This window comes from Mesocricetus auratus, unplaced genomic scaffold, assembly GCF_017639785.1.
Source record: "Mesocricetus auratus isolate SY011 unplaced genomic scaffold, BCM_Maur_2.0 Super-Scaffold_100007, whole genome shotgun sequence".
Taxonomy (NCBI): domain Eukaryota; kingdom Metazoa; phylum Chordata; class Mammalia; order Rodentia; family Cricetidae; genus Mesocricetus; species Mesocricetus auratus.
Genome location: NW_024429191.1, coordinates 74807849 through 74831651, shown reverse-complemented (window position 1 = coordinate 74831651; position 23803 = coordinate 74807849).

The following is a 23803-nucleotide window of genomic DNA, read 5'->3' as shown; positions in this document are numbered from 1 at the left end:
GAGGTGGGGGTGGGGACAGAGGCAGCACAGGACTTCCTTCTCCAGGGTCCAGGGTGGGCATTGGGAGAGGGACCAAGCGGTTCCTGTGGGATGGGGAAATGAACACATGCTCGGAGACAACACTGGTAAGGCTGGAACTCTCTGGATTCCAGCCTCTCCCCACCCCCGCCTCCCTGAACCTCTGAGGTTTTTCTTCCATTGACTTGGACTTGGTGGGAAAGAAAAGAATCTCCATTTTTTTTTAAGACCCGAAACATGCACACAGAGCTCCAAGCCAGGCTGCCCCTACAATCTCCTAGCCAGAGTTCTGGTTATTCCAACAGGTCTTGCTTACCTCTGTCCCCACCCCCACCACACAGTGCTTTGCATCTGCTTTGTTCAAATCCCAACTTAGAGTCCCCAGGAGGAGCCCATGTAAACTTTTTGAGTCTGGGACCTCTCATTCTCAAATGGGGACAGAGACCTCTCTTTCTCATGGAGCTTGCACTAGGTGGCTTGGGATGGACAAAGGGTCACCTAACATGAGAGTTGAAGGCCTCCAGGGACTTTTACAGACAGTGGGCCCTGACCCATAGGAAAGCAAAGACTCTGGAGACTGGAAAGCGGGCAAGGGCCTAGGGGTGAGTCCAGACGCCCTCCAACTAGAGGTGCTTCATTCAGGCTGCCCCAAGGGCTGTCTGGAGACACAAGACCAGGAAGAAGAATAGAGGTGAAACCCAAGGCTGTTGTCCTGAAAGTCCCTGAAGCTGGGAGTTCACACAGGGGAGCAGCCCTGGGACCTTACCATGGGACATGTCACATCCCCAGCCATGGGGGCCCTCACCATTGAAGACAGGTGCACCCCACCCCCACACAGAACCCAGCATCTCAAGGTTATCTTGCTACCTCCCTCCCACAGGTAAGCCAGGGAACCCTCACCCTAACTCCTCCTCCATCTCCTCCCAGCAATCTCCAGACTGGGGATTCCCAGTCTTTTCATTAGCTTTTCAGTAATTATCGAGTAAAGGCCCCAACAGGTTCTTCCTCTCCCCATTTCAGAGATGAGAAAACTGAGGTGGCAGAACGCCACCCATCAAGCAGGAGAGAATAAGGTGATGGGGAGACTTGGAAGGCAAAGCTGCACCTCCAGTAGTCTACAAAGTTAAGAGGACACAGAGGGGACTGTGAGGCAAGACCCACGCTGGCTCCAAGGAGCCTCCTTGTCCCTCCCCACCTTCCAGCCCAGAAAATCCCAGTGAGGGGGGGACTGCACTCAGGAGACCACACAGGTGGAGTAAATAATGTTAATACAGGAGTATTATCACCAGGGCATTTCCTCATGGATAAATGTCTGAAATACCAAAGGATGCCTCCAAATTATAGTTAATTACAGAGTTGATTTGCATAAATTATAAGGTGAGCATACAAATTCTTTCAATCGGTTCCATATGCTTAGGTAGCAGGTCCAGTCCAGAAGACAGGAGAATCTGGGGCTGGGGGAATTTGAGAGAGAAAAAGAACGCAGCTCTGGACCCGGGCCTGCAGGGCCTGCATAGCGTGCCCCAGGGCCAGTGGACCAGGAGCAGAGGTGTGAAGCCATCCTGCCTGGTGGGGAGGGGAGCTGCACAGCGTCTTAGCCAGGACCCTGATTGTCAGGGGATCTGTCCCTTTCTACCTCTGTCCTTATCTCCCAACAGTGCTCTTTTCCAATGCAGTCAGGGAGGATGGGCTCCATGGACGATACCTGGAGTCAGTCCTTACCCTCAGTCCCATTCTGGCCCTAAGAGAAGAACAGAGGAGGAGCTAGAGGAAGCTGAAGACCAGCATGGCTAATGGCAGATTCGGGTCCCTAGAACTGGCTTTCAGTTCCCATTGGAGCCAGCCCCGGCTCGCTCCGGAGCCAACCCTCCAACTCTAGTTTGATGTTGCCGCTGCCTACACCTTCCAGGTGGCTCCCAGGCAGCTCAGACACCCAGACTCTTGTCTCCAGAGCCTGGGCCCATTTCCTCTGAGTTTGCGTCCTGTCCCCCTCCCGCCACCCCACCTGCTAAGACTCTGCTTCCTTCTTCAGCTCTCTAATTTGTCCCTCCCCCCACCCTCCACCCCCATCGTCAGCCCCAGAGGCCTATCTCTAACTCACCTCTGCTTACTCTCCCCTCACTCTCCAGCCCCCATGGCCGTGCTCAGGGGTCCCTTCTCTCCCACCCTCTGACTGTCTCCTACCCACAAATCTCCCTGCTGCTTGCAGGTCTCCAAGGTCCTTCCACATGTCTGCCCCAAAGGAGGAGCTACTGGATTAGCTGGGGGGGGGCAGTGGGGTATGTGCTGAAGTCTTCACCCCAGGGGGGGCAGTGGGGTATGTGCTGAAGTCTTCACCCCAGGTGTGTGGGGGTGTAAGTCTTTGTCTTCTCACATGGTCTCAGACGGCTAGAGACAGAAGCTAACAGTGCCTGGCATTGTGTATTTCTTAATTATCTGTTAAATGAACAAATGAAGAGGAACTGGGCAGTGTCCTGGGAAAATTCTAGGAAAGCACCAACTTGCTGCCAGAGGAACTTTAGTTACTTGATGGGGTTCTTGGTTGCCTGTGGGTTCTCTGTCTCTCTCTCTCTGTCTCTGTCTCTCTCTCACTCGCTCGCTCTCTTCCCATGCTGAGGACAGAAGAACATCAGGTCTGACCATGCGCTCCACCACTGGGCTCCCACCCTAACCCCGCTTATGGGCTTTCTGCTCCGTCTTTGCCTACCACCTAAGCTGTCCTGCAGACCAAAACCGGATTCATCACCCTCAAATGCCACTCCCTTCCTGCTCACTAACCCAGGCAGGGCTCTCCTTGGGCTGTGACACCACAACTCTAATGTTTGGCCTTGAAACCTCTGCAGTCTTGGCTTCCTCTGGTGCCTATAAAAACCCATTGCCCCAGCTGGCTGGAACCACTGATGCTCTTCAACACACCCGGTCCTCGCTCTGTGGCTTGGGCTGTATCTACAGCTGCCATCCATCCCTGCCTGGGGAAAGCCAACCATCCTCCCTCCCAGCTCCAGGCTCCAAATCTGCTTCTCTAGGAATCTGCTCTTATCCGAACATCAGTGGCCTGCTCCTGGAATTTCCCTAGCTGAATTGCCTCATGCTCTGTTTGCATGGGACTGTTGTCTTATCTCCCCTGTTGGTTGCAGCTCCTTGGGGGCAAGAACTATCTCTTCATACCACACAGGCTTCCTTCCAGTGCCTTTCTTAGTGAAGGGAGTGCAGAAGCCATGGCCAAGAGAAAGAGAAAGGTCTCCTTGCCACCCAAGCTTCTAAAAGCCCTTCAGTTAGAGAGAGGGTGGTAGTTAAGCTGGAAGTCTGGGGCAGGTGTGGGGATATGGCAGGTGTTCTGAACCCCAAAGGTCTATCATGAGCTTCCCTGGTCTCCTTTTGCAGGCTAGCATTACATGATGGAGCTGGAAGGAGCCAGAGGCTATCAGGGTTGGCTGAGAATTGAAGGAGGCTGAAACCTATGCTGTCAGTTTTACTACAGCCAAAAGTTAAGTGAATGGGATCTGGGATAAAGGCTGGCTGGGTAGCAGCCATGGAAAAAGTCAAGGGCAGAGATAAAAATTGTTTTCCCCCCTCTGGGTAGGTTAAACTCTTCTCCTGATAGTGCCTAAATCCTGGTCCTCTTGTGCTGCAGCCCAAAGCACTCAGTATTTTCCCGTTACCTACAAGAGAAAACCCTTGCTCTTTGACCTAGAATTTAGGTACCACCCCCCCCATCTGTCCCCAGGCTGTTCTTCCAGCCCTCTGCCCTCTGAGTCTCCAGTGCCCATCCACAGGGAGCACACGCTCCATGGTTATTGACTCTATGCTTCCACACCCTGCATTGCCCCTTGCATGAAAATGCTCTTCCCATTTTTCCCTAGATCTCTGTTGGATGAGTCCATGTAGAGTCTTTGAAACCCAACTCATGCCCACCCCACCCCACCCCATGGTTCTGTGAAGCCTCCTAGTCTCTAAGCCTAAAATCCAGAGTTGTCTGATGGCTGATCTGACAGAAGGTGAGCTCACTGAGGAACTAGAGTTTTGTTTTTGTTTTTGTTTTTATCTGCTAGCCGTTGTTGGATCTACCTGGTGTCTCAGTGACTGATATTGGGTACATAAGTAATGACTATGAATGAGTTGCTTAGGATTTAATGGCTTCTTTCTATAGTATAAGGGAGCGGCAGGCCAGAGATTGGTGGTCACCCTACGAATCGTTTTGATATAGCCACCCATAGGGGCTTTACTTCCAGTTGCTGCACAGTCTCTTTTACCCTAAGTGGTGCCCAGTCCCAAGCCGATCTGGCACACAAGGCTCTGCAAGTGACCACCATCCTTGCCAGCAAGGCAGAGCCACCAACCTGCATCCAGGGTCCACTCAGAGCCCCCTGAGCTTGATCCCATGAGAGATCAATTAAAGGGGAATTGGGTATCAAGAGATGGCAAGCAGAATGGGCCAGGGAGGGGAGAGCGGGCAATGCCCTGCAAAGGGGGCCGGCCCCATTGTTGTGGTCTGTCTGGGAGATTCCTCCCCTTTTTAATTTGCTTCCTGATTGAAGGGTTGGCTCTGCCTGCCCAGCTCCCCCGTCATTATCTGCTGCCGGTGGCTCAGGTGCTGGCGAGCCTGGCGTGGCCCCTAGGTTATTACCTGGAGCTCTGGGGGTGGCACAGGCTGCCCCTCTGGCCGGGGTGGGGGCCTGTCTGGAATCTGCCTCGGTCCTGCCACCCACGGGGCAGCCATCTTTATGTCTACCAAGATGGACACATTCACACTGTTGTAGAGCTGATTTGATGGGTCCCCAGTAACTTCAAAGTATAGATGCTTAACCTATAGAAGTAAGTCAGAAATTGGAGTCCGATGAAAATTGGGTAGTAAAGTACCCCAAAAGTCTAAACCATTTCTCAAAAACTAGTGAAAGCATACTGAAGTTAGCCATACCAAAGAACTTTCCAGCCATACTGGGACATGAAGCTTGACGGTTCCTAGCCAGGGCCAGCCCTATTCTTCAGCCTGGGGAAAACTGAGAGTTACAGAGAAAGGAATGTTGTGGATCTAAGGACAACTAGAACCCATCTAGGAATCCCCGTGGGGCAGTGTCAAAGGAACTCAGTCCTCTCATCTTGTTCCCTGGAGCATCAGACCATACCTCTGCCCAGTGCCTTTGGGCACAGCTAGAAACTCATTGTACCCTAATCGGCTACTCGGTCCCCAGAGATCCAGAGGTCTGCTCAACCCCTGGACCTACCTGTGGGCTCCAACAAGACAGATGATATTATCAGGACAGACAGGAAGTGCTGAATTAGAGACACAGATTTGTTGTTTTAAGAAGGTGCCCTTCACCAAGTGGTGATGCCAGATTGGCAGTCTTAGAGCCTGGCACCTGCCCTTCGCACCCTCTCGCCAGACTCTGGCTGGAGAGCCACTGAGGGTAGAGAAGATGGGGGACACGTCGGGAAGAGGTTAAACAAGTGGTTCTTTTCTCCCATCAGCCCAAGCGTTGTGGTATCATCTCTGATTCAAAAGGGCATTTAGTCACTCATGCCACAAATCTTATTAAATGCCTTCTGTGTTCCAGGCATGCGCTGGGCACAGCCCCATCCCTGTGGCCAGCCCTGTGCTCCCCAGGAGATGAGCACAGGCAGCATTTGCTCATGGCTTGCCCACAGGGCTATAAGCAGGGTTCCACTCTCTAAGAGCATTGAGTGGGTGGGGGAAAGAATGATGGGAAGAAGGAAAGAAAGCAGAGGATTTTCTGAGCCACTGGACTTTTTGAAATTTTCATTTGTCTATTTATTTACTTATTATTTTTAAAACATGTTCTATGTAAACACTCCAGTCTGCCCTGGAACTCAATGCCTAGACCCGAGTGTTAAGATTATAGATGTATGCACCATCATGTTCTCTCTCTCTCTCTCTCTTTCTCTCTCTTTCTCTCTCTCTCTCTCTCTCTCTCTCTCTCTCTCTCTGTGTGTGTGTGTGTGTGTGTGTTTGTGATATCCTTGGGCTTGGTACATAATGTACTTGCTAGATGAATGCTCTGCCAATGAACTAGCTATGTGCCCAACCCTGGACTTCTTTATTTTTAATTTCATGTGTGCCAGCATTTTATCCACATGTTTGTCTGCACGATGACCAAGGAGCCAGGAGCAGGAGAGGATATCAGATCCCTTAGGACTGGAGTTACAAAGGGTTAGAAACCACCATGTAGGTGAATGCTGGGAATGGAACCCAGGTCTTTTGGAAAATCAGCCAGTATTTTTAACCACTGAGTCATCGCTCCAGTCCTTGGACTTCTTTGTCCTTTTCTTTTTTTAAAAAATAATTTATTTAACTTTATTTTATGTGCATTGGTGTTAAAAATCAGATCCCCTGGAACTGGGATTACAGACAGTTGTGAGCTGCCATTTGGGTGCTGGGAATTGAACCTGGATCCTCTGGAAGAGCATCCAGTGCTTTAACACCTGAACCATCTCTCCAGCACCCTTCTTTTTATTTTTTTTATTCAACCCTGACAGGCCTGAACCTCTTTATGTAGAGCAGGCTGACCTTGAACTCATAGACCTATTAGCCTCTATTCTGCCTTTCAAATGCTGGATTAAAGGTGTGTGCTACCACGCCCAGACAGCCCTGGACTTCATTTATGTATCCATTTATTTTCGAGACAGGGTTTCTCAGTGTAGCTCTGGCTGTCCTGGAACTTGCTCTGTAGACTAGGCTGGCCTTGAACTTGTAGATCTGCCTGCTTTTGCCCCTGAGTGTTGGGATCAAAGGTGTGCACCACCATACCTAGCAGCTCTGGAAATTTTGATTAGTGCACAGATGTTTGTTTCATGAATGGATCCTTTTCATCATGCCAAACTCCAAATGATTTTTTTTCAGGACCAAGGATTGAACTCAGGGCTTTGTACATGCTAGGCAAGTGTGCTACCACTGAACATTGAGCTATCTCCCCAGCCTTCAAATGCATCTTTGAGTTTGTGTTTGTTCGTTCCTTCGTCCCTTCATTCCATCCTTCCTTCCATCCTCTCCTCCTTCTTTTGATGTTTTGAGACAGTCTCTTTATGTGCTCTGGCTGTCCTGGATCTCATTGTGTAGACCAGAGAGCTCAGAGATCCTTCTGTCTCTGCTTCCTCAATGCTAGGATTATTATTGTGCTGAATGCACATGCCATCAAGCCTGGCTCTTTTTTTTTTAAACCTGAGTCAGGATTTCATGTAGCCCAGACTGCCTTGAATTAAAGTTGGTTAAGGCTAGCCTTGAACTCCTAATTCTCCATCCTCCACTTCCTAGTCGCTGGGGTTGTAAGCATGCATCATCATGTCCAATAGCTTTACACCTGCTAAACAGCGACTCTACCAACTGAGTTTCACCCAAGTCCCATCCTTGACTCTTGACAACAGTCAGTGGCCATGACCCAGTCTCTTGCCCACAGTTTCCCAGGGACTTATGCTTCCAGGCTTCTGTCTGAGAGGATAAAGGAGGAGGGCCAACCGTTTGGTATGCACAGTCCACACAGGAAGGCAGAGACTTCAGCAGGCCCCTTCAGGGTATTAAAACATTGGGGTCCCCCAAGGCTCTGGAGCCAGCTGTTCTCGTGGTCCCTGGCATGCTACCTCCCTCTCCCTCCCTGATGGTGCCAGGTAGGGCTTCAGGCATGGCAGAAACTGAACCGAGAGCCACCCCACCTTGTTCCCGTGGCTCCGTCCCTCATCCACACCCAAGAGGTGAGGATCCCAAGTCAGTTGGCATCTGACAGCCTGGCATCAATTCATGCCAACAGCTTGGAAGCTGCAGTAATTAGAAGGGGAGAGAGGGGGAGAGAAGGAGAAGGACGGCAGGCTCCAGAGAGAAACCTTCTCCTGCCTGCCTCAGGGCAAACTACTTCAAACGAATTCGTTTTGCTCTTGTGAAACTGAAGACAATTTCCTTTTCTGTCATAAAACAAATTATTGCTCATCAGGAGTGCTGGGCTCCTCTTTCCCTAGGAGAGTTTCCCCTGCTACTGTACAGGGCGGATGTGGAGAAATCTGGGAAGGAGGCAGGGTAGGAGAGGGGGATTCTGGGAACCCCCTGCACAGAGGTAGGAAAAGGGTGTGGCCTGACTGAAGGGCATGAGATACTGAAGTCACATTGTCTCCCTCCTTCTCTTCCTCCTCCTCTTCCTCCTCCACCAGTCAAGGGGAGAGGTCCAAGAAGGCATCTCTGGCCCTGACCAGATGGGATTCAAGGTGGTTATCTCATCCTCAGACACCTGTTCATAGTGGGGGAAGTAGGGACAGGAAGAGGAGAAATGGAGAGTCGGTCTGCCAGATATCACTCAGCAAAGTAATTAACGGCAGGATTAGAGCCCATTGGGTTCTCTTCCAGGTCAAGACCGAAGGGTGCCTGGGGACTTCTGCTGGCATGGTTAAGACTCTGGATCCAAACCCTACTGCTAGGCAAGCATGGGTCCAGAAAGTAAGCCAGGTGGTCCAGGCCCCCTCCATCTCTGGTCACCTGCCCTTGCAAGTCAGGGGAGAGTGTCACATCTTATAGCCTTGGTTCTGCTTTTCTGGTGTCCCTCCCACAAACCCCTCTTCCTTTTCCTCCTCATCCCAGGAAACTTCTAGAACTTTTTCTTGCCTCCACTCTGATCCCCAGTGGCAAAGCTCAGGAGACACATTTCTCCCCTCTGGCCAGCTCTTTGTCATCCTCTGTGGAGTGCCTTGGGTCTCTACTCACTGACCCCAGTCCTGTGCTAGTCCCATGGGCATTGGAGAGAAATGTCAAAGTTTCCGTCCTTGGCAAGCCCCAATAACAGAGTGGGGAAAGATGCAGGCCTGTTCCTAGAGAACACCTGACTCACTAAGCAAGACTGGACTCTGGCATTTCCCCAGGAGAGAACTGGCAGACTCTGGCTGGGAAGAGGCCAACAATGGGCTCTCTACTCAAAAGTCAGGACTGGGAGCAGGTCAGGAGATGTGTGGAGGAGAGAACTCAAGCCACAGAATTCTTGGAGACTGTCATGAAGATGGGCCCAGGTTGAAGAGAGGTAAGAGTGCCTGGGAAGAGGCTGGTAGCTAGGATACAGGATGTATATCCCTGCCAGGTATGGGGCAGGCAGCTGGGAGTCAAGTATAAACTGTCTCTCTGGCCATAAAGTAACCCAGCCTCCAGTCAGTGCAAATGGAAGAAATATTTGGGCACAAGCTATAGGTCCTGAGTGGCCAGTCATTATTGTGAGCGCAGGCTGAGGGATGGCATCTGGGGCAAATGGAAAACAAAAGTCATCTTGTCCACCACTCAGTCCCCAGCACGGTGCCTCCCTTCCTTCCCAACTTACTGACCAGCCTTTGGAAAGCGGGACTCATGGCAAGCCCTACAAAAGTTCTTCCTTGTGTCTAACCAAAGTTGTTTGGGTGGACATCGGAGGCTTGGCAAGGCAAGAGAAAAAAAAGGCAAGGGCAAAGAGCAAAGCTGAAAGCAGTTGCCCCAATGAAAGTGGCTGGGAGGGAGGCAGGGAGGAGACGAGCAGAGGGCAGGGCCCGGAGAGGGATCTGTCCGGGCGGGCGAAGATGCCTGCTCATCGGACACGCCACGCTGGAAATCAGAATCTGCGGTGGGAATGGGCAGGGCTGGCAGGAACAAAGGATGAAAGGGAGGTTGTGGCCGCCGGGAACACACCCACCCACCACTGACGTATTTCAGTGGCCAGTGACCTCAGCTGGGCCCTCAGACCCCACCTCACTGTGCTGCAAGTGGATCGCCCAGCCCCCAGCCCCCAAAGAGGACCTGAAAACATTCGAGAAGGCACTAAGGTGCCCAGAGCCAGGGCAGTGGCCTTTCCCAGGAGGAGAGACTATGAGAGAAAAGTCAGGGGCCACCGAGAAGCCATGATATCAGCACCCTCCAGATTGAGGATATAATAACAAGCACAAGGGTTGGCCTTGACTGAAGGCAGACAGTTTGGGGGAAGGAGGGCCAGGATAGGCTGGAAGAAAGCCTTGACGCACAATGAGCACAGAACACCCATTAACAGATAGATGGCCACTTGTCAATACAGTTATCTGCTTCCTGTCATCCCTATGGAAACCTGGATCTCTTGCACCAGGGGGTGGTGAGTGAAGGATGCTAGTGGCACCCACTGCCTACCACTTGGCCTGCCTGGAAAGGCAGTGACCTCTCCTGACGTTTTATCTCCACTTTGAAGTGATGGACCTGGGAAAGAATTCCCTGGCTGGCAACTATATATGCCCTTCTGGAGATCCTCTAGTATAACCATACTCATGGAAGTGTATCCCTACCAATGGCACCTCACACACACAGACACAGACGACAGAGCAGAGCATCTGAGCTGCTATGCGTTTTTATCCTCAGCCATCACCCACAGGCACATTAGCATACTCCTTCACTCAGTCACATACGCCATAGATCATCACCCACCGAGAGGCCCATCTGGACCTCAATACAGACACATACTTGGACATGACGTGTTCCTTATACGCCCTGGGTAAACACAACATACTTCCCTTATTGTGTCTCTTAAATTCATAATCTCATGGTAGCACTGGGCCTTGTCACCCCAGAGACATACACAGTTCTGAGGTCCCCCCTCATTCCTGTGCCTCCATCATCTCCTCTCCAGTCTCACAGGGTCACCTGGCAAAGGGAACGCTACAGCTCTAGGCATTGGACTGAAAGATGGGTCAGCATGGTGCCGAGTTTTTGGCCGTGACTGGACTCTTGGTGTATGAGGTGAAGGAAAGGAGTAGCATGGCGTACTCTGGGGACTGGCCCAATCTCTGTACCCTGAAATCTTCCCACACCCATCCACAGACTGCAAGCTCCAGCTATCACGGATTTGACTGTGCACACTCAGGAGGTCCCCCCCCCCTGACCCCCTGCTTGCCACATCACCTCAGTACCCCTCACGTGTGCTTACACACACAGGGCAACTACATAGTTGCTCCTTCCTAGAATTCAGGGCCACTTGTCACCAGAGGAGCCTCATAATTGTCAGGTGCCGCCAGGGTTTTGGAGCAGGCAGCGAGGAGGGAGGGGAAGGGTTCCTGAGGCTGGGGGCTTGGGAGCTGGGCCGGGGGAAGAGGGAGGGGGCTGGCTCCAGTGCCCTCTCCTCCGCTCTGCAGGTGTAATTAGCCCTGGCAGATGAAAGGGCGTCTTTGAAAGCGGTTGAGATCCTTGTCTGTCAGCAGGGCGCTCTGGGTGGCATCGGAGCTTATCCTGAAACCACACACGGCACCAGAGCCGGGCTGTCTGGGCGCTGCCCAGGAGGCAGAGAGGCAGACCCCAAGGGGAGTGTGCCCCTGACTCCCCATTCCCCAATATTTCAGCCCTGGACTCCCTGCCTCTGTGGGCAGATGTCTCTCAGAACCAGAAGTCCTCCTCCGGAGCTTGGCAATGCCACTCCAATAGGCCGATGCCCGGTGACTGGGGCCTGAAGGGACAGGCTGCTCCTTCTTCCCCTCCCCCGCAAAGCTGGACAGGAGGCCAAGGACAATGGCCCTAGGCAGTCCTTTCATCCTGAGATCTCAAAGCGCCATCTAATTAACCCCGCCCAGGTCGGGGACTTCCTCTGGAGTCCCTTTGGTGGGGTGTGGTCCGGGACCAGCAGTTCCCAGATCTCATCTTGGATAGTAGCCCCAGGAATACCAGATATCCTGTGTTCACCCTGTTTGGGATCTGGGAGTCTAGGACCAGCAAAGTGTGAATTTCTGAATAGGGGGAACTGGGAGAATCTTAGTTTGACACTCCCTGTGTATGTGGGCGGGGCTCAGAGCTCCTAGCCCTCATGTCACAGATGGGTTAAAGTCAAGCTCAGGGTGTACCCCACAACCATGCAGAGTGCAGGAGGCCAGGTGAGCATGTGCTGGATTCCAATTACCTAAAGATCAAAAGTAGTAAAGAAGCAAACCCTAATCTATACTCTTTGAAGTTGGAATACAGGCCCCTTCCTTCTTCTTGGGGCTTAAGGAACCTGAGGGGCCACCATGGTACTGTGAGGTCCTTTAGTCTGAGCCAAGTGGTGGTTACCAATAGGCTGTGTCCATTTCATGACAACCTCTCCTGTTGTGTGTGTGGTAAGGGCATGGAACACTAGGACCCAAACGGAACATATGTTCTACCATAAAGCTACCCCTCAGGCCCTCGGTGTCACACTTATGGCTTACTAGTCATAAAGGTATGACACTTTTTACATGTCATAGGTCCACAGACATTTGCATCAAAAATTTTTACAGGTTGAGCCAAGATTAAAGGAATTCTTCTCCCCTGCCCCACTTTCTGTGAGGCCAAATGGGAGGAAAATCAAGGGACAGGGGTCAGGGATCAAATTCAAGACTCACATTAGGCATGAACTTTTCCTTTTCCATTGAGCTATATTGCCAGCCCAAGAACAATTTCTTCCTCGTCCTCCCCTTTTTTCTTCTCATTCTCCTCCTCCTTTTCTCTCTATTTCTTTTAATTAAAAAAAAAAAAGAAAAAGGTATGTGACCAGGCAGTGGTGGTACTTTAATCCCAGCCATGCCTAGTTTATGTATTGCTGGGGATCAAATCTAGGTTCCTAAACCAGGCAGTGGTAGTACATGCCTTGCCTTTAATCCCAACACTCAGGAGGCAGAGGCAGGCAGATCTCTGTGAGATTCAGGCCAGCCTAATCTACAGAGGGAGTTCCAGGACAGGCTACACAGAAAAAAAGCTACACAGAGAAACCCTGTCTCAAAAAACCAAAACCAAAACAAACCCAGGGCCTTGTGCATAATAGGCAAACACATCACTAACTGAGCTCTGTTCCAAGCCCCCTAAGGACTCATGTGTGCATGCTTGTATTATGAAGAGGGAAAGTGAGGTTGGTCATTGTTTTCTGTTATTTCAAAACAGGGCTTTTCTGTGTAACAGCCTTGGCTATCCTGGAACTTGGATCTGTAGAGAAGACGGATCTCTAAGTCACAGAGATCTGCCTGCCTCTGCCTCCCGAGTGCTAGGATTAAGATGTACGCCAGCACTGCCTGGTGAGGTTGTCATTGTTGTGTAGGTTATATAGGACCCTGTATTGCAGTCTGAAGTTTTACTCCAGCACTTGACATAGACACACTATCTCCCCTACTTTGCTGAAAGCCAATGGATGCTTTGATGTTAAAAGGGCCAATGAGATCACCAGAATCCCTGCTCTTCTCTGCCCCACCTCCTCTATCTGCTCCCCAAATCCTCAATCAGTCCTGTCTGGGTGTCACCTTCTTCTCCCCACTTCATTGTCAGCTCTGTCCCTTTCATCTCCCTCTTCTGCTCCAGGGCCTAAAAGAGGTGACTGGGAGAGGTGCAAGGGGTATTTGTAAGGGAGCCACAGGTCCCCACCTCATCTAATGACATCTCTGCTCTGTCTTCCCTCCACCCAGGAAAAGGACAAGGGCATGACTTTCTTCCCCTGCACTGAGGGAGATGGCTTTGAGCTAGATTTGCTGATAACAAGGGTGTGGAAAAGTCCATGGAGGGGTTGAGGTAAAAAAAAAAAAAAAAAAAAAAAACCAGGATGCTATAAAGACCAACCTGCCTGGAGACCAAGGAGGAGTGAGGCCCACGGAGCAGTGATAATGCTGCTCGCTGGGTTTCCATGGCAGAAATCCCCACTACCCATACAGGAACGTACTGCAGGCAGCTGCTCCAGACAGCAAATATTCAAAGTGTGTTTTTCCTACCTGGCACTCCAGAACTCACAGCTACTCCACACATGGACACCCTACCTGTTCTGTGTCACCTCAGGAAGGGTCACCCTTTTCAGGCTCAGAACTCTAAGAATGCCTCTGTGGCCAACTTATCTTCACTGGATAGATGGGACCTCCCCTCATGGATTAGCCGTCATTTCAGTATCCTCCTGCAGGAGTCCACAGCCATCTTAGGTACTCCAAAGACTTTTGCTTCCCTAGTTGTACCACCAAGAGAGTCTGGCACACGGTGCTCACAAATACTTTGTGGATGGATGGATGGTCCCTGTGCTTGGAAAATGCTTGCAGACATCTATCCTATATGGTGTATTATAGTTGTTCTGGTCCCAAAAGATAGGTACCATCCTCCGCCAGCCCTCATTTATTGAACATATTCATTGTGAGCAAACTATTGTGATTTATAACTTTCTCTTCGTAATTTGAGTCCTAGCTAGCTAGATGTAGAAGTATATAACTTTAATCCCAGCACAGTGCCACACAGTGAGACCCTCTATCAAAATAAATAAATAAATAAATAAAGCAGATGTTTGCTTTTGCTCAGCCTGGTGCTGTTTACTATTCCTTCCCCCTTCATTCAATTTCATTGGCTCATTGGCCAAGTAGATTCAGTATTTAATAAAACACGACAAGAAGAGTTGTTTTGGCAACGTATTTCTTCCTTTAAATCTCCATTTCTCTGCCTTTGTCTCATTGTGCCTTGGGGTCTCTGCCTAAGTTCTATCCCCCCTTTGGTTCCTTGGCATGGCTCTTTCTTTGTTGGGGGAGTCTTTTTTTTTTTTTCTCTGTATTGCTTTGGAGGCTGCCCTGGAACTAGCTCTTGTAGACCAGGCTGGCCTCGAACTCACAGAGATCCTCCTGCCTCTGCCTCCCGAGTGCTGGGATTAAAGGCATGTGCCACCAGCGCCCGGCCTTATTTTTTGGGGGGTCTTTTTGTTTTTTGAGAGCCCCTCAGTTGCCCTCCCTGGGGTGTGTGTGTGTGTGTGTGTTCACCAGGTTCACCAAGCAGGCACTATTTCTCTTCTCACCCTCTCTTTCCTTTATAACAAACACAGATAGCTGAGACAAAGGAAGAGGGGTGCTGGCAGGAGTCTGACTGGGCTGTGTTCTCCTAGGTCTCAGGGTCTTAGGATCTCCAGCCTTTACTGGGAACTGGTCCCGACAGGTGCAACTGCTGCCCACATGTTTCGCAAGGCAAGGCGCGTGCCCTGGACCCAATTTCTATGTCAGCCCTGACTGGAGGAGGCCAGAGTGGGGACTGCATTCAGATTACAAATACCCTTATTAGTATTCGTATTAGAAATACCCTTATTAGATTAGTCTCCTCAGACTCGTGTGTGTGTGTGTGTGTGTGTGTGTGTGTGTGTGTGTGTGTGTTTTGCGGGGGTTGGGAGCAGAGAAAAGTTCTCTGTCGGGAAAGGACAGCTTGGACAGGGAGGGAGTTCCCTGCGTCTCGGCCGCGGGGGAGCAGCAGGCCGGCCAGGAGGGGGTGAGTAAGGCCCAGCGGACGCAGGAGGCTCAGTGGCGGCGGCGGCAGCGATGGGGAGGAGGGTAATTACGCAGGGAGGCTCTCGCCACAGCACGTCCCCACAAATGAGAGGCCCCGGGCCCCAGACACCACACAACAAAGCAGGAGGCAATTATTTGGCTCCAGTGGGAGGGGACAGCTCTTTGCCGGCCCACTGCAGCCGAACACCCCGGCCTTGCAGAGGGCGCGGCGGTTGGGGTGCAGGGTCCACTCTCACCTCACCGGCCCTGGGGGCGGCCAGGGCAGGGCCTCGCGGGACTCCCGCTGGGTTGAGTCTCAGCTAGGGAAAGGAAGAGCGGTAGAGGAGGCTTCGGCCTGTGGAGCGCCAGGCCAGCCGGAGAACCAGCCCAGAACTTCCCACCAGGCCTAGGGAGGCCTCCTGGGTGCCTGGCTGGGAAGTGAGCGGACCCAGGCCCACGAAGGGCCTAAGGAAATTTGTCTGGTCTTGGGGAAGCCAGTGGTCAATTTATGAACCCACTTTCTCCAGCTATGGCCACACAACGGGCAACAACTAGGAGACTCTCAAGCAGGTGGGGAAACCACAGCACAGGAAGCCGGAGCCAGGGAGATTCCAGAGCACGTGGCTTGGAATTCACACAATTGACATGTAAATCACATGCAAATTTACCTTCTCTTTTCCCTCACCCCTAATCCTCAGATCAAGGTCTTTTGGGGAAAGTCACCCTTTCTCTCTGGGCCCTGCTGGCTTCCCCATTGGCCGTCAGTCTGTACATCCATCATCCATCCATCCATCCATCCATCCATCCATCCATCCATCCGTCCCTACCAGAACAGAAAATTAAGCAAATCCTGCCAGCACCATGGCTTCCTGAAAAGGACTTTCCCCTCTTTAGATGAAAGCCCAAAATACAGATGGGGAAAAAGAGGCCTTAAGAGATTAAGGTACTTTCCCGTGCTCTAACAGCCCACCCTCAGGATGACAGGCTCCTGGAACCCTCTGACAACAGTCCAAGGTTATCAAAGCATATGCCAGCTGGAGGGGAAAAGCACCGGCCGTCTTGAAGTCTGGTTTCTGGTTTCCGCTTTGTGGTTAGCTGCGAGGTGCTCTTGAGCACGTTGCTTTTGTTCTCTGAGCCTGTTTCTCCAAATGCCAAGTGGACACCTCTGAGGAGTCGGGGAGGGGCTTCTTCCTATGTGGAGTCTCCCCCACCCCACCCCCGTATCACCACTTTCCAGCATTGCTGCCAAGAGGCACTGAGAGGATGAACCCCCTCACCTCCCAAGCCTTGTCTTTATCTTCAGAACCGTGCTCAAGCTGTCTGGTGACTCAAACCTGTAATTGCAGTACTCTGGAGACTGAGGCAGGAGCATCACTACATTTTTGGCCAGCCTGGCCTATAGATGGCTAGTTGGATAAGAGCACCTGTGGCTCTTACAGTAGATCAGGAGCTGAGCCCCATCCCCACCTGATGGCTCAAAACTGCCTGTAACTCCAGTTCCAGGGGGATCTGAAACTTCTGGCATCTCTGGGGACCAGGCACACACATGGTGCACAAACACACATGGAGGAACCCATAACATAGAATAAGAATCGTGCTTTGTTTGCTTGTTTGTGAGTTCAGATTGTCTGCAGGAAGCCTCCTGGCTACCCTGTGGGGATTCTGGTTGCTCCTGCATGTCAAGTCCCCTCTGGATGAAAAATACCCCTGGTTCTCAGTGCTTGTCTTGGAGCACCTATCCTGTTGGCAGCATCCATTACACCCCACCTGCAACCCAGCTGGAGGCAGATTTGCCTTTCCCATTCGACTCTGGTCCTCCCAAAGACTCAGGCTATGCCTTTTCCAAATACTAGAGCTCTCTGGGAGCAGAGCTCACACTAGGACAGGTCTGTTTCTCCATCACCAGATCAGAACTTGTCCCCCAGGGTGAGGACTCTCCCTCCCCCACCTGCTCCAAGCAGGCCCCATGGGAGTCACTCCACAGATCAGGAGACCTGACAGCTTGGCTTTCTGCCCCTGACAATTTCCTCAGCTTCCCTCCCGACTCCCCTGTCAGGCGTCTAAGGGGGCAGCTTTTTGCCATCTCTCTCTACTGCCCAGGGTGATGCTGTCCCTTCCTGCTTCAGGAAGCTCTGTCCTGGCATCTGCCTCCTCCTCCTCCTCTAGCCTCTTGCCTCCCTAGTCCCTCTCCAGGGCCTCAAGGCTAGTATTTACCATCTGCCATGTAGGTGCATTCCTGGGCTTGGCTCCCAGGCTCCCTGCTGTCCCATGGGACCTGAGAATCCTGTTCGTCCTCCTACACCACCCCCAGAGTGCTTAGGTCCTTTGCTTCCCAGCCCCCACCCCAGGCCTCCTGGAGCCCAGGTTGTTGGGACTTCTAACGCTGTCGGTATATTGTCCTTTCTGCCCTGGGGACGGAGAACCTACTCCAGCTGCAGGCATCTCCCAGAGTTTCCCCGCCTCCACATCTCTGTCTTGCCTCCGGGAGACTCCCTACCTAAATTCACCACTTTACATTCAATTACATTTGTTGGTCCAGCCCAAGCAAATTAATGTAAATGCAATGCAAACAAAATGCACAGCCCTAAGTGGCTCTGACCCAAGAAGAGCGCTCCTCATAGGAAAAGTGTTCTTTTCCTCCTTTGTGGGAATACCCATCCAACACTCAAGGACAAGAGGGCTTAGAAGAAAAAGCAACTTGCTTATGCGGTTCTGGCTGAGATGCCTGGTCGTTTGGAAAATTGCAAAGCCTGAGTTGTGTAACAGCTATGCTGTCTTGACCTCTGACCTTGTTCAACTTCGACTCTTTTTTCACAAACTTTCAGTACTTTCCTGGAAGATTTTCACCTTCCCTGCCTCTGGCCTCTACCTCCAGCATAGGCCCCTGTACCCCTTCACTCCCTGAGGATGGGTGAAGGAGGTGGTCCTTTGTGGGATCTGTAAGGGGCTTGAGGAGTCCTCTCTGTTTTATTGAATACTCTGCCTATCAGCTTGCCTTAGCACCCCAAATCTCTACCACCGGAGATTTTCTATGAATGTCATCTTCTGTTGGTAGACCTGGGTCCCCGCTGGCACAGATCAGAAAGCAAGAACCTGAGCCAGGTAGTGGTAGTGCAGGCCTTTAATCCCAGCACTTGGGAGGCTGAAGCAGGCAGATCTCTCTGAGTTTGAGACCAGCCTGGTCTATAAGAACTAGTTCCAAGACAGGTTCTAAAGGGGGAGGAGGGTCAAGAATTTGGAAATCTCTGGTAGATTCGGGAGTTTGTAGAAAAGCTGGGGTGTGAATGTGAGTTTTTAAAAGACTAGACTAGAAATGCATTTAATTGCACTAGGGAGATTGAGGCAGAAGGACCATTACTTTGAAGCCTTGGATTTTATTCTAAGACCATGTTTCAAAGAGCCTAAACCTTGGCTGGAGAGATGGCGCAGGAGTAAAGAGCACTGACTGCTCTTCCAGAGTCCTGAGTTCAATTCCCAGCAACCACACGGTGGCTCACAACTCTCTGTAATTTGAGTTCCAGGGGACCTAACACCCATGGCAAAATACCAATGTGCATAGAAAAATGAAATAAAATAAAAGCCTAAACTGGGGGTCAGAGAGATGGCTCCTTAGTTAAGAGCACTTGTTCTTGCAAAGGATCCAAGATGAATTTCCAGGACCCACATAACTCCAGCTCTAGGGCATCCAATGTCCTCTCCTGGCCTCCTTGGGCACCCTCATGCATGAATGTACACATAGGCACATGTACACATAAATAAAACTAGCTAAATCTTTTAAAAATGGGTGTCTAATAAATATCTACTGTGACCTAGATGCTGCACGGGGCACCAGTGAGAAGTGTGACTGTCCTCCTCTAGGGCAACTGTCCCTTCTGAGCTTGAATTATACCAGTATGCACTGGGGTGCTCATCAAAACCCGAGTTCCTAAGTCCCTCTTGATTCAGTAGGTCTCTGAGGCTCAGGAATCTGCACTTAACCCGGTGACCCTCTCCCTTCCATTTTCCAATGAGGTCGGGGCCAGTGGCCAGAGGAGCTACATCTGGGAGAATTCTGGACTGTGTCCTGGGGCCTGAGAACCTGGGAGGCAGAGAGCAGAGGTGGGGTTATAAGGATCAGTTTGGGTGGGAGGTGACACCCAACGGGGTCTTCATAGATTTGCCTTGTACTCGGGCCTCCTGGCACCCAGCTGATTCCTGTCCAGCATTTCCCTGGAGGGGACACAGCAGGGTGCCTTCTCCTAAGTTTAGGAAGGCTGAGCACCGGTGGAAAGAAATGGCAGAGATTCCAGGTCACCATTCCTGGTAGCATTCCTTCACCCCCAGGGCCCAGAAACCTCCTGGAGCCAGTGTTTAAGCTGGGAGATGCTTCTTTAAGGAAGGGCTCCACAGAAACAGAATTGAAGGTAGAGAAGGAGGGGAGGGGAGGGGAGGGAAGGGAGGCCAGCCCTCCTTCCAGCTCCTGGCTTTTGATGCTAGGGCTGCTAGACATCTCTTCTACCGGAAACTCAAGGCCAGACAGATAAACACAGATGGAAGGAGAGACTCAGCTGCTTTATTTATGGGCTGGTGACAGGCCCTCTCCTGTCTCAGAGTCACTAATCTACCAAGCGGAAGAGACATGCTTCCCCCTTGCCACCTTCTTCCCTCCTGCCTGAGACTGGGGCTCAGACAGGCTCCAGGCCTTCCCAGTGTGGGCCTTCAGAGCCAGCTCTTTTGACCTGACTGTCTAGGGGCTCAGTAGGTCCATCCCGGGGCCCCCCCCCCCGCTACCCCTCTTCCCTGAAGAAGAGACAGCTCAGTCTATCCTTCTTCACGTGGACTCTCAGTACCGCTGGAGAGGCTCACCCTTAAACATGCATCTGGACACTAGATGCCTCAGGTCCTGGCTCAGAAGATCCTGCCAGAAGCGCCACAGTTCAACTGCGTTCACTTGCAAAGTCCCTGAGGAACCCCTCTGGGCTGTCCTGGCTTGGGTCCACTCAAAGGAGGGGGCAAGGAGTTGTCGATATCCTAGATATGAAAGACCCCACCCCTGGGTGCTTCCTTCTAATTTATGTCCTACTTAGCACACAGTGAAGGGATCTCCAGGGACCCATGTTAATTTCCCCCTTTCTCTACCTCCACTTTCTCCCTGAAGCTCACAAACCTGCTCTTGACTCTTTCTGGTGAAGGGTCAATCCCTGGATGGCTGGGGGAGCAGCCCCAGATGAGCTTCCCAGATCCCAGGGTTCTCCTGGCTCCCTCTAGTCTGCCCTGTACCCATCCACATAGGTCCTTCATGCTGTCTCTTACTCAGGCCTACCCCAAATCTCTAGAGTGGTGGGGGAAAGAATGGGTCCCTCGGGCTCCAAGGGCAGAGGGCAGAGGGCACCCAAAGGGCAGGAAAGAGGTCAGAGAAGGGGCAGATCTGTACCTGTCAGTGGCTTTGAGGCTGGACACTTGGAGTCTTTAAAAGATTCCTCTGAGATTCGGGGATTTGGCTCATGGGATCAGACTGCCCGGCTCCCTGACTCACTGTGGCTAGACCCAAACTAGGACCTGCTCAACTTGCCTCTCTCTCTTTCCTATTTAAGTGACTTTGGGTCATCTATGGGCCAGGGAAGATCTTCACCAATATGACAGGAGCCTCCCTGCAGTCCCTCTCCCTCCCTCCTCCCTCCATCCCTCCTTCTTTTTTCTCCCTCCCCTGTCCCTTGTCCTAACACAGAAGCCCATGCCTAGAAAGAGGGCTGATTTGGAATCCTAGATCAGAAGTCTCGACCGCACTCAGGGAGGAAGAGGCAAATGGGTCTCTTTGAGCTCAAGGCTAGCCTGGTCTACAGAGCTAGTTTCAGGACAGCTAGGGCTGTTACACAGAGAAACCCTGTCTCAAAACAAAACAAAAGACTCAAGCAGTTTCTTTTTCTTTCTTTCTTTTTTTTTTTTTTTGATACTGTCATCACTTGGGGGTCATCGGCATTCACAAGCCTCTCTTCTCTAAATCTCTCCCATAGTTTCCTCTGGGAAGCTTTCCCCAAGGTAAACATCTTGGTTTCTTCCCTGTATTTTCTCCCTCAAGCATACTTAGCTGCTGTCTGCCCTGTTCTGGTTTCTCAGCTGATGAATCAGGGATCTCCATGGTCAAGAACCACACCCTTTGTATCTGACTTGATTCCTGCAAGGATTTCCATAGACTGTCTAAGAGCCTGAGCCCAGGACCCTGCCTGCTGGCCAGGAAGTCCATGGCAGCACAGTCACTTCTTCACTCAGATTGTTACATGAAAGCATCACTCCATAAGGCCACCTGGGCAACCTAGTGAACTTGCAATGTAAAAGGCAGACTGAGAGGTAGCTTGGACGGTCAAGTGTTTGCTGTGCAAGTGTGTAGATCTACAGCTCAAACCTGAGAACCCAGCTCAGGGGAGGTAGTCAGGGGATCCCCGGAGCTCACTGCGCAGGCTGAACTGATGAGGTCCAGGTTCCATGAGAGATCCTGTCTCAGGAAAAATAAGGTAGAGAATGACTGAGGGAGATGCTGTCATTGATCTCTGATCTCCACATGCGTGCCCGGTGGCTCATTGGGTGAGAGTGCTTTCTTTGTAGACAGGAAGCCCCGAGTCTGAATTCTAAGAACCCATGTAAACCAAGAATCCATGTACTCATTCGAGGAGGGTAGAACGGGAAAGCTGTAACTGTAGCTCAGTGTAGTGTGTTTGCCTAACATGCAGGAGATCTTGGGTTCAGTCCTGACCTTTAAAAGGTAGGCCTCTTGTGATGGCTCAGATGGTAAAAGCACCCAGTATATGTGTCTAATTGACCTGACTTTGACCCCTGGATCCCACAATTGAAGGAGAAAACTGACTCTTCAAAATTGTCTTCTGACCTTCACATGGGTGTGGTGACTTTTGGGTGACCAATTGCTCGTGCTCGCGCACACACACACACACACACACACACACACACACACACCCAACACACACACAAAACACATCACACATACACACATATCACACACACACACACCCCACACACCACATACACATAACATAGACACACAATGCACACATACACACACAAAACACACACAACACACAGAGGCTAATAAATGAAGAGTTAAAAACAACTTTTGGGAAGAGATGGCTGCCTCCTTTCACCTTGTGCACAAAAGTAATCCTTGACTATATATTAAGTTTAAGGTTAGCCTGGGCTTTTTATAAGCCCTTGGCTCAAAAATAAAAATAAAGCCAGGCAATAGTGTACCACCTTTAATCCCAGCACTCAGGAGGAAAAGGTAGGAAGACTTCCAGAGTTCGAGGCTGGCCTGGTCTACATAGCAAGTTCCAAGACAGTCAGAACTGTGTAGAGAGGCTGGGCGTTAGTGGCACACGCCTTTAATCCCAGCACTCGGGAGGCAGAGGCAGGCGGATCTCTGTGAGTTCGAGGCCAGCCTGGTCTACAGGGCGAGTTCCAGGACAGCCTCCAAAGCCACAGAGAAACCCTGTCTCGAAAAAAAAAAAAAAAAAGAACTGTGTAGAGAGACTTCATCTCAGAAAAATAACTAACTAACTAACTAAATAAATAAATAAAAACAAGGCTCCTATCCCATTTTCCTGATCTTTTTGTTTGTTTTTCAAGACAGGGTTTCTCTGTGTAATAGCCCTAGCTTTCTTGGAACACACTTTGTAGACCAGGCTGGCCTTGAATTCAGAGATTCACCTACTTATGCCTCTGAAGTGCTGGGATTGAAGGCATGAATTACCATGCCCCAATACACTTTCCTAATCTTATTTACTTTTTCTTTGAAGGCCTAAAACCTAGGATGGGGAGAGGATACTGCCCCATCTTTTTAAAAAAAAATATTCCTTGCTGGGCAGTGGATGTGCATGCCTTTAATCCCAGCACCCTGAGGCAGAGAGGCAGGTGGATCTCTGAGTTTGAGGTCAGCCTGGTCTACAGAGTGAGTTCCAGGACAGCTCATGCAATACAGAAAAATCCTGTCTTCAAAACCCAAAAGGCCTAGTGTTGCCTTCTCCTCTCACCTGCTTTTCAGGCGGCCTGAGGACCCTGGCTCCATACCAAGTGTCAGCCTGATCAGCCCTACCCTGTCTTTACTTGGGGCTGAGCTGGCTTGAGAGGCAGTAGTACTTCCCCTACTTCTCAGCAGCCACTAGCCAAACCCAGCCCCCACTATCTAGGGGAAACAATGGTGTTGAACCAGCGTGTGGACCACTTGAAGCTCATCAAAGCCAAGTCTACTTGTGCTGGGAAGGTGGGTGTGTGCTTAGCCCAGGTGTATTTTTTTAATGACTTATGTATTTTTATTTTATGTGCATTGGTGTTTTGCCTGCATGTATGTCTGTGTGAGGTGTTGGGCCCCCTGGAACTGGAGTTAAAGACAGTTGTGAGCTGCCATGTGGATTGTAGAAATTGAACCTGGGTCCTCTGGAAGAGCAGCCAGTGCTCTTAACTGCTGAGGCATCTTTTCAGCCCCCACCCAAGTGTATTTTTACCTCCTTGTCCCCTCCCCTCCTTCAGATGACTTTGGAATCCACTGGCTGGGATAGATCGTGGCCTCCACAGGTCTTCCTGTGCCCCGACCTCTACAATAAACCATCACTTCTGT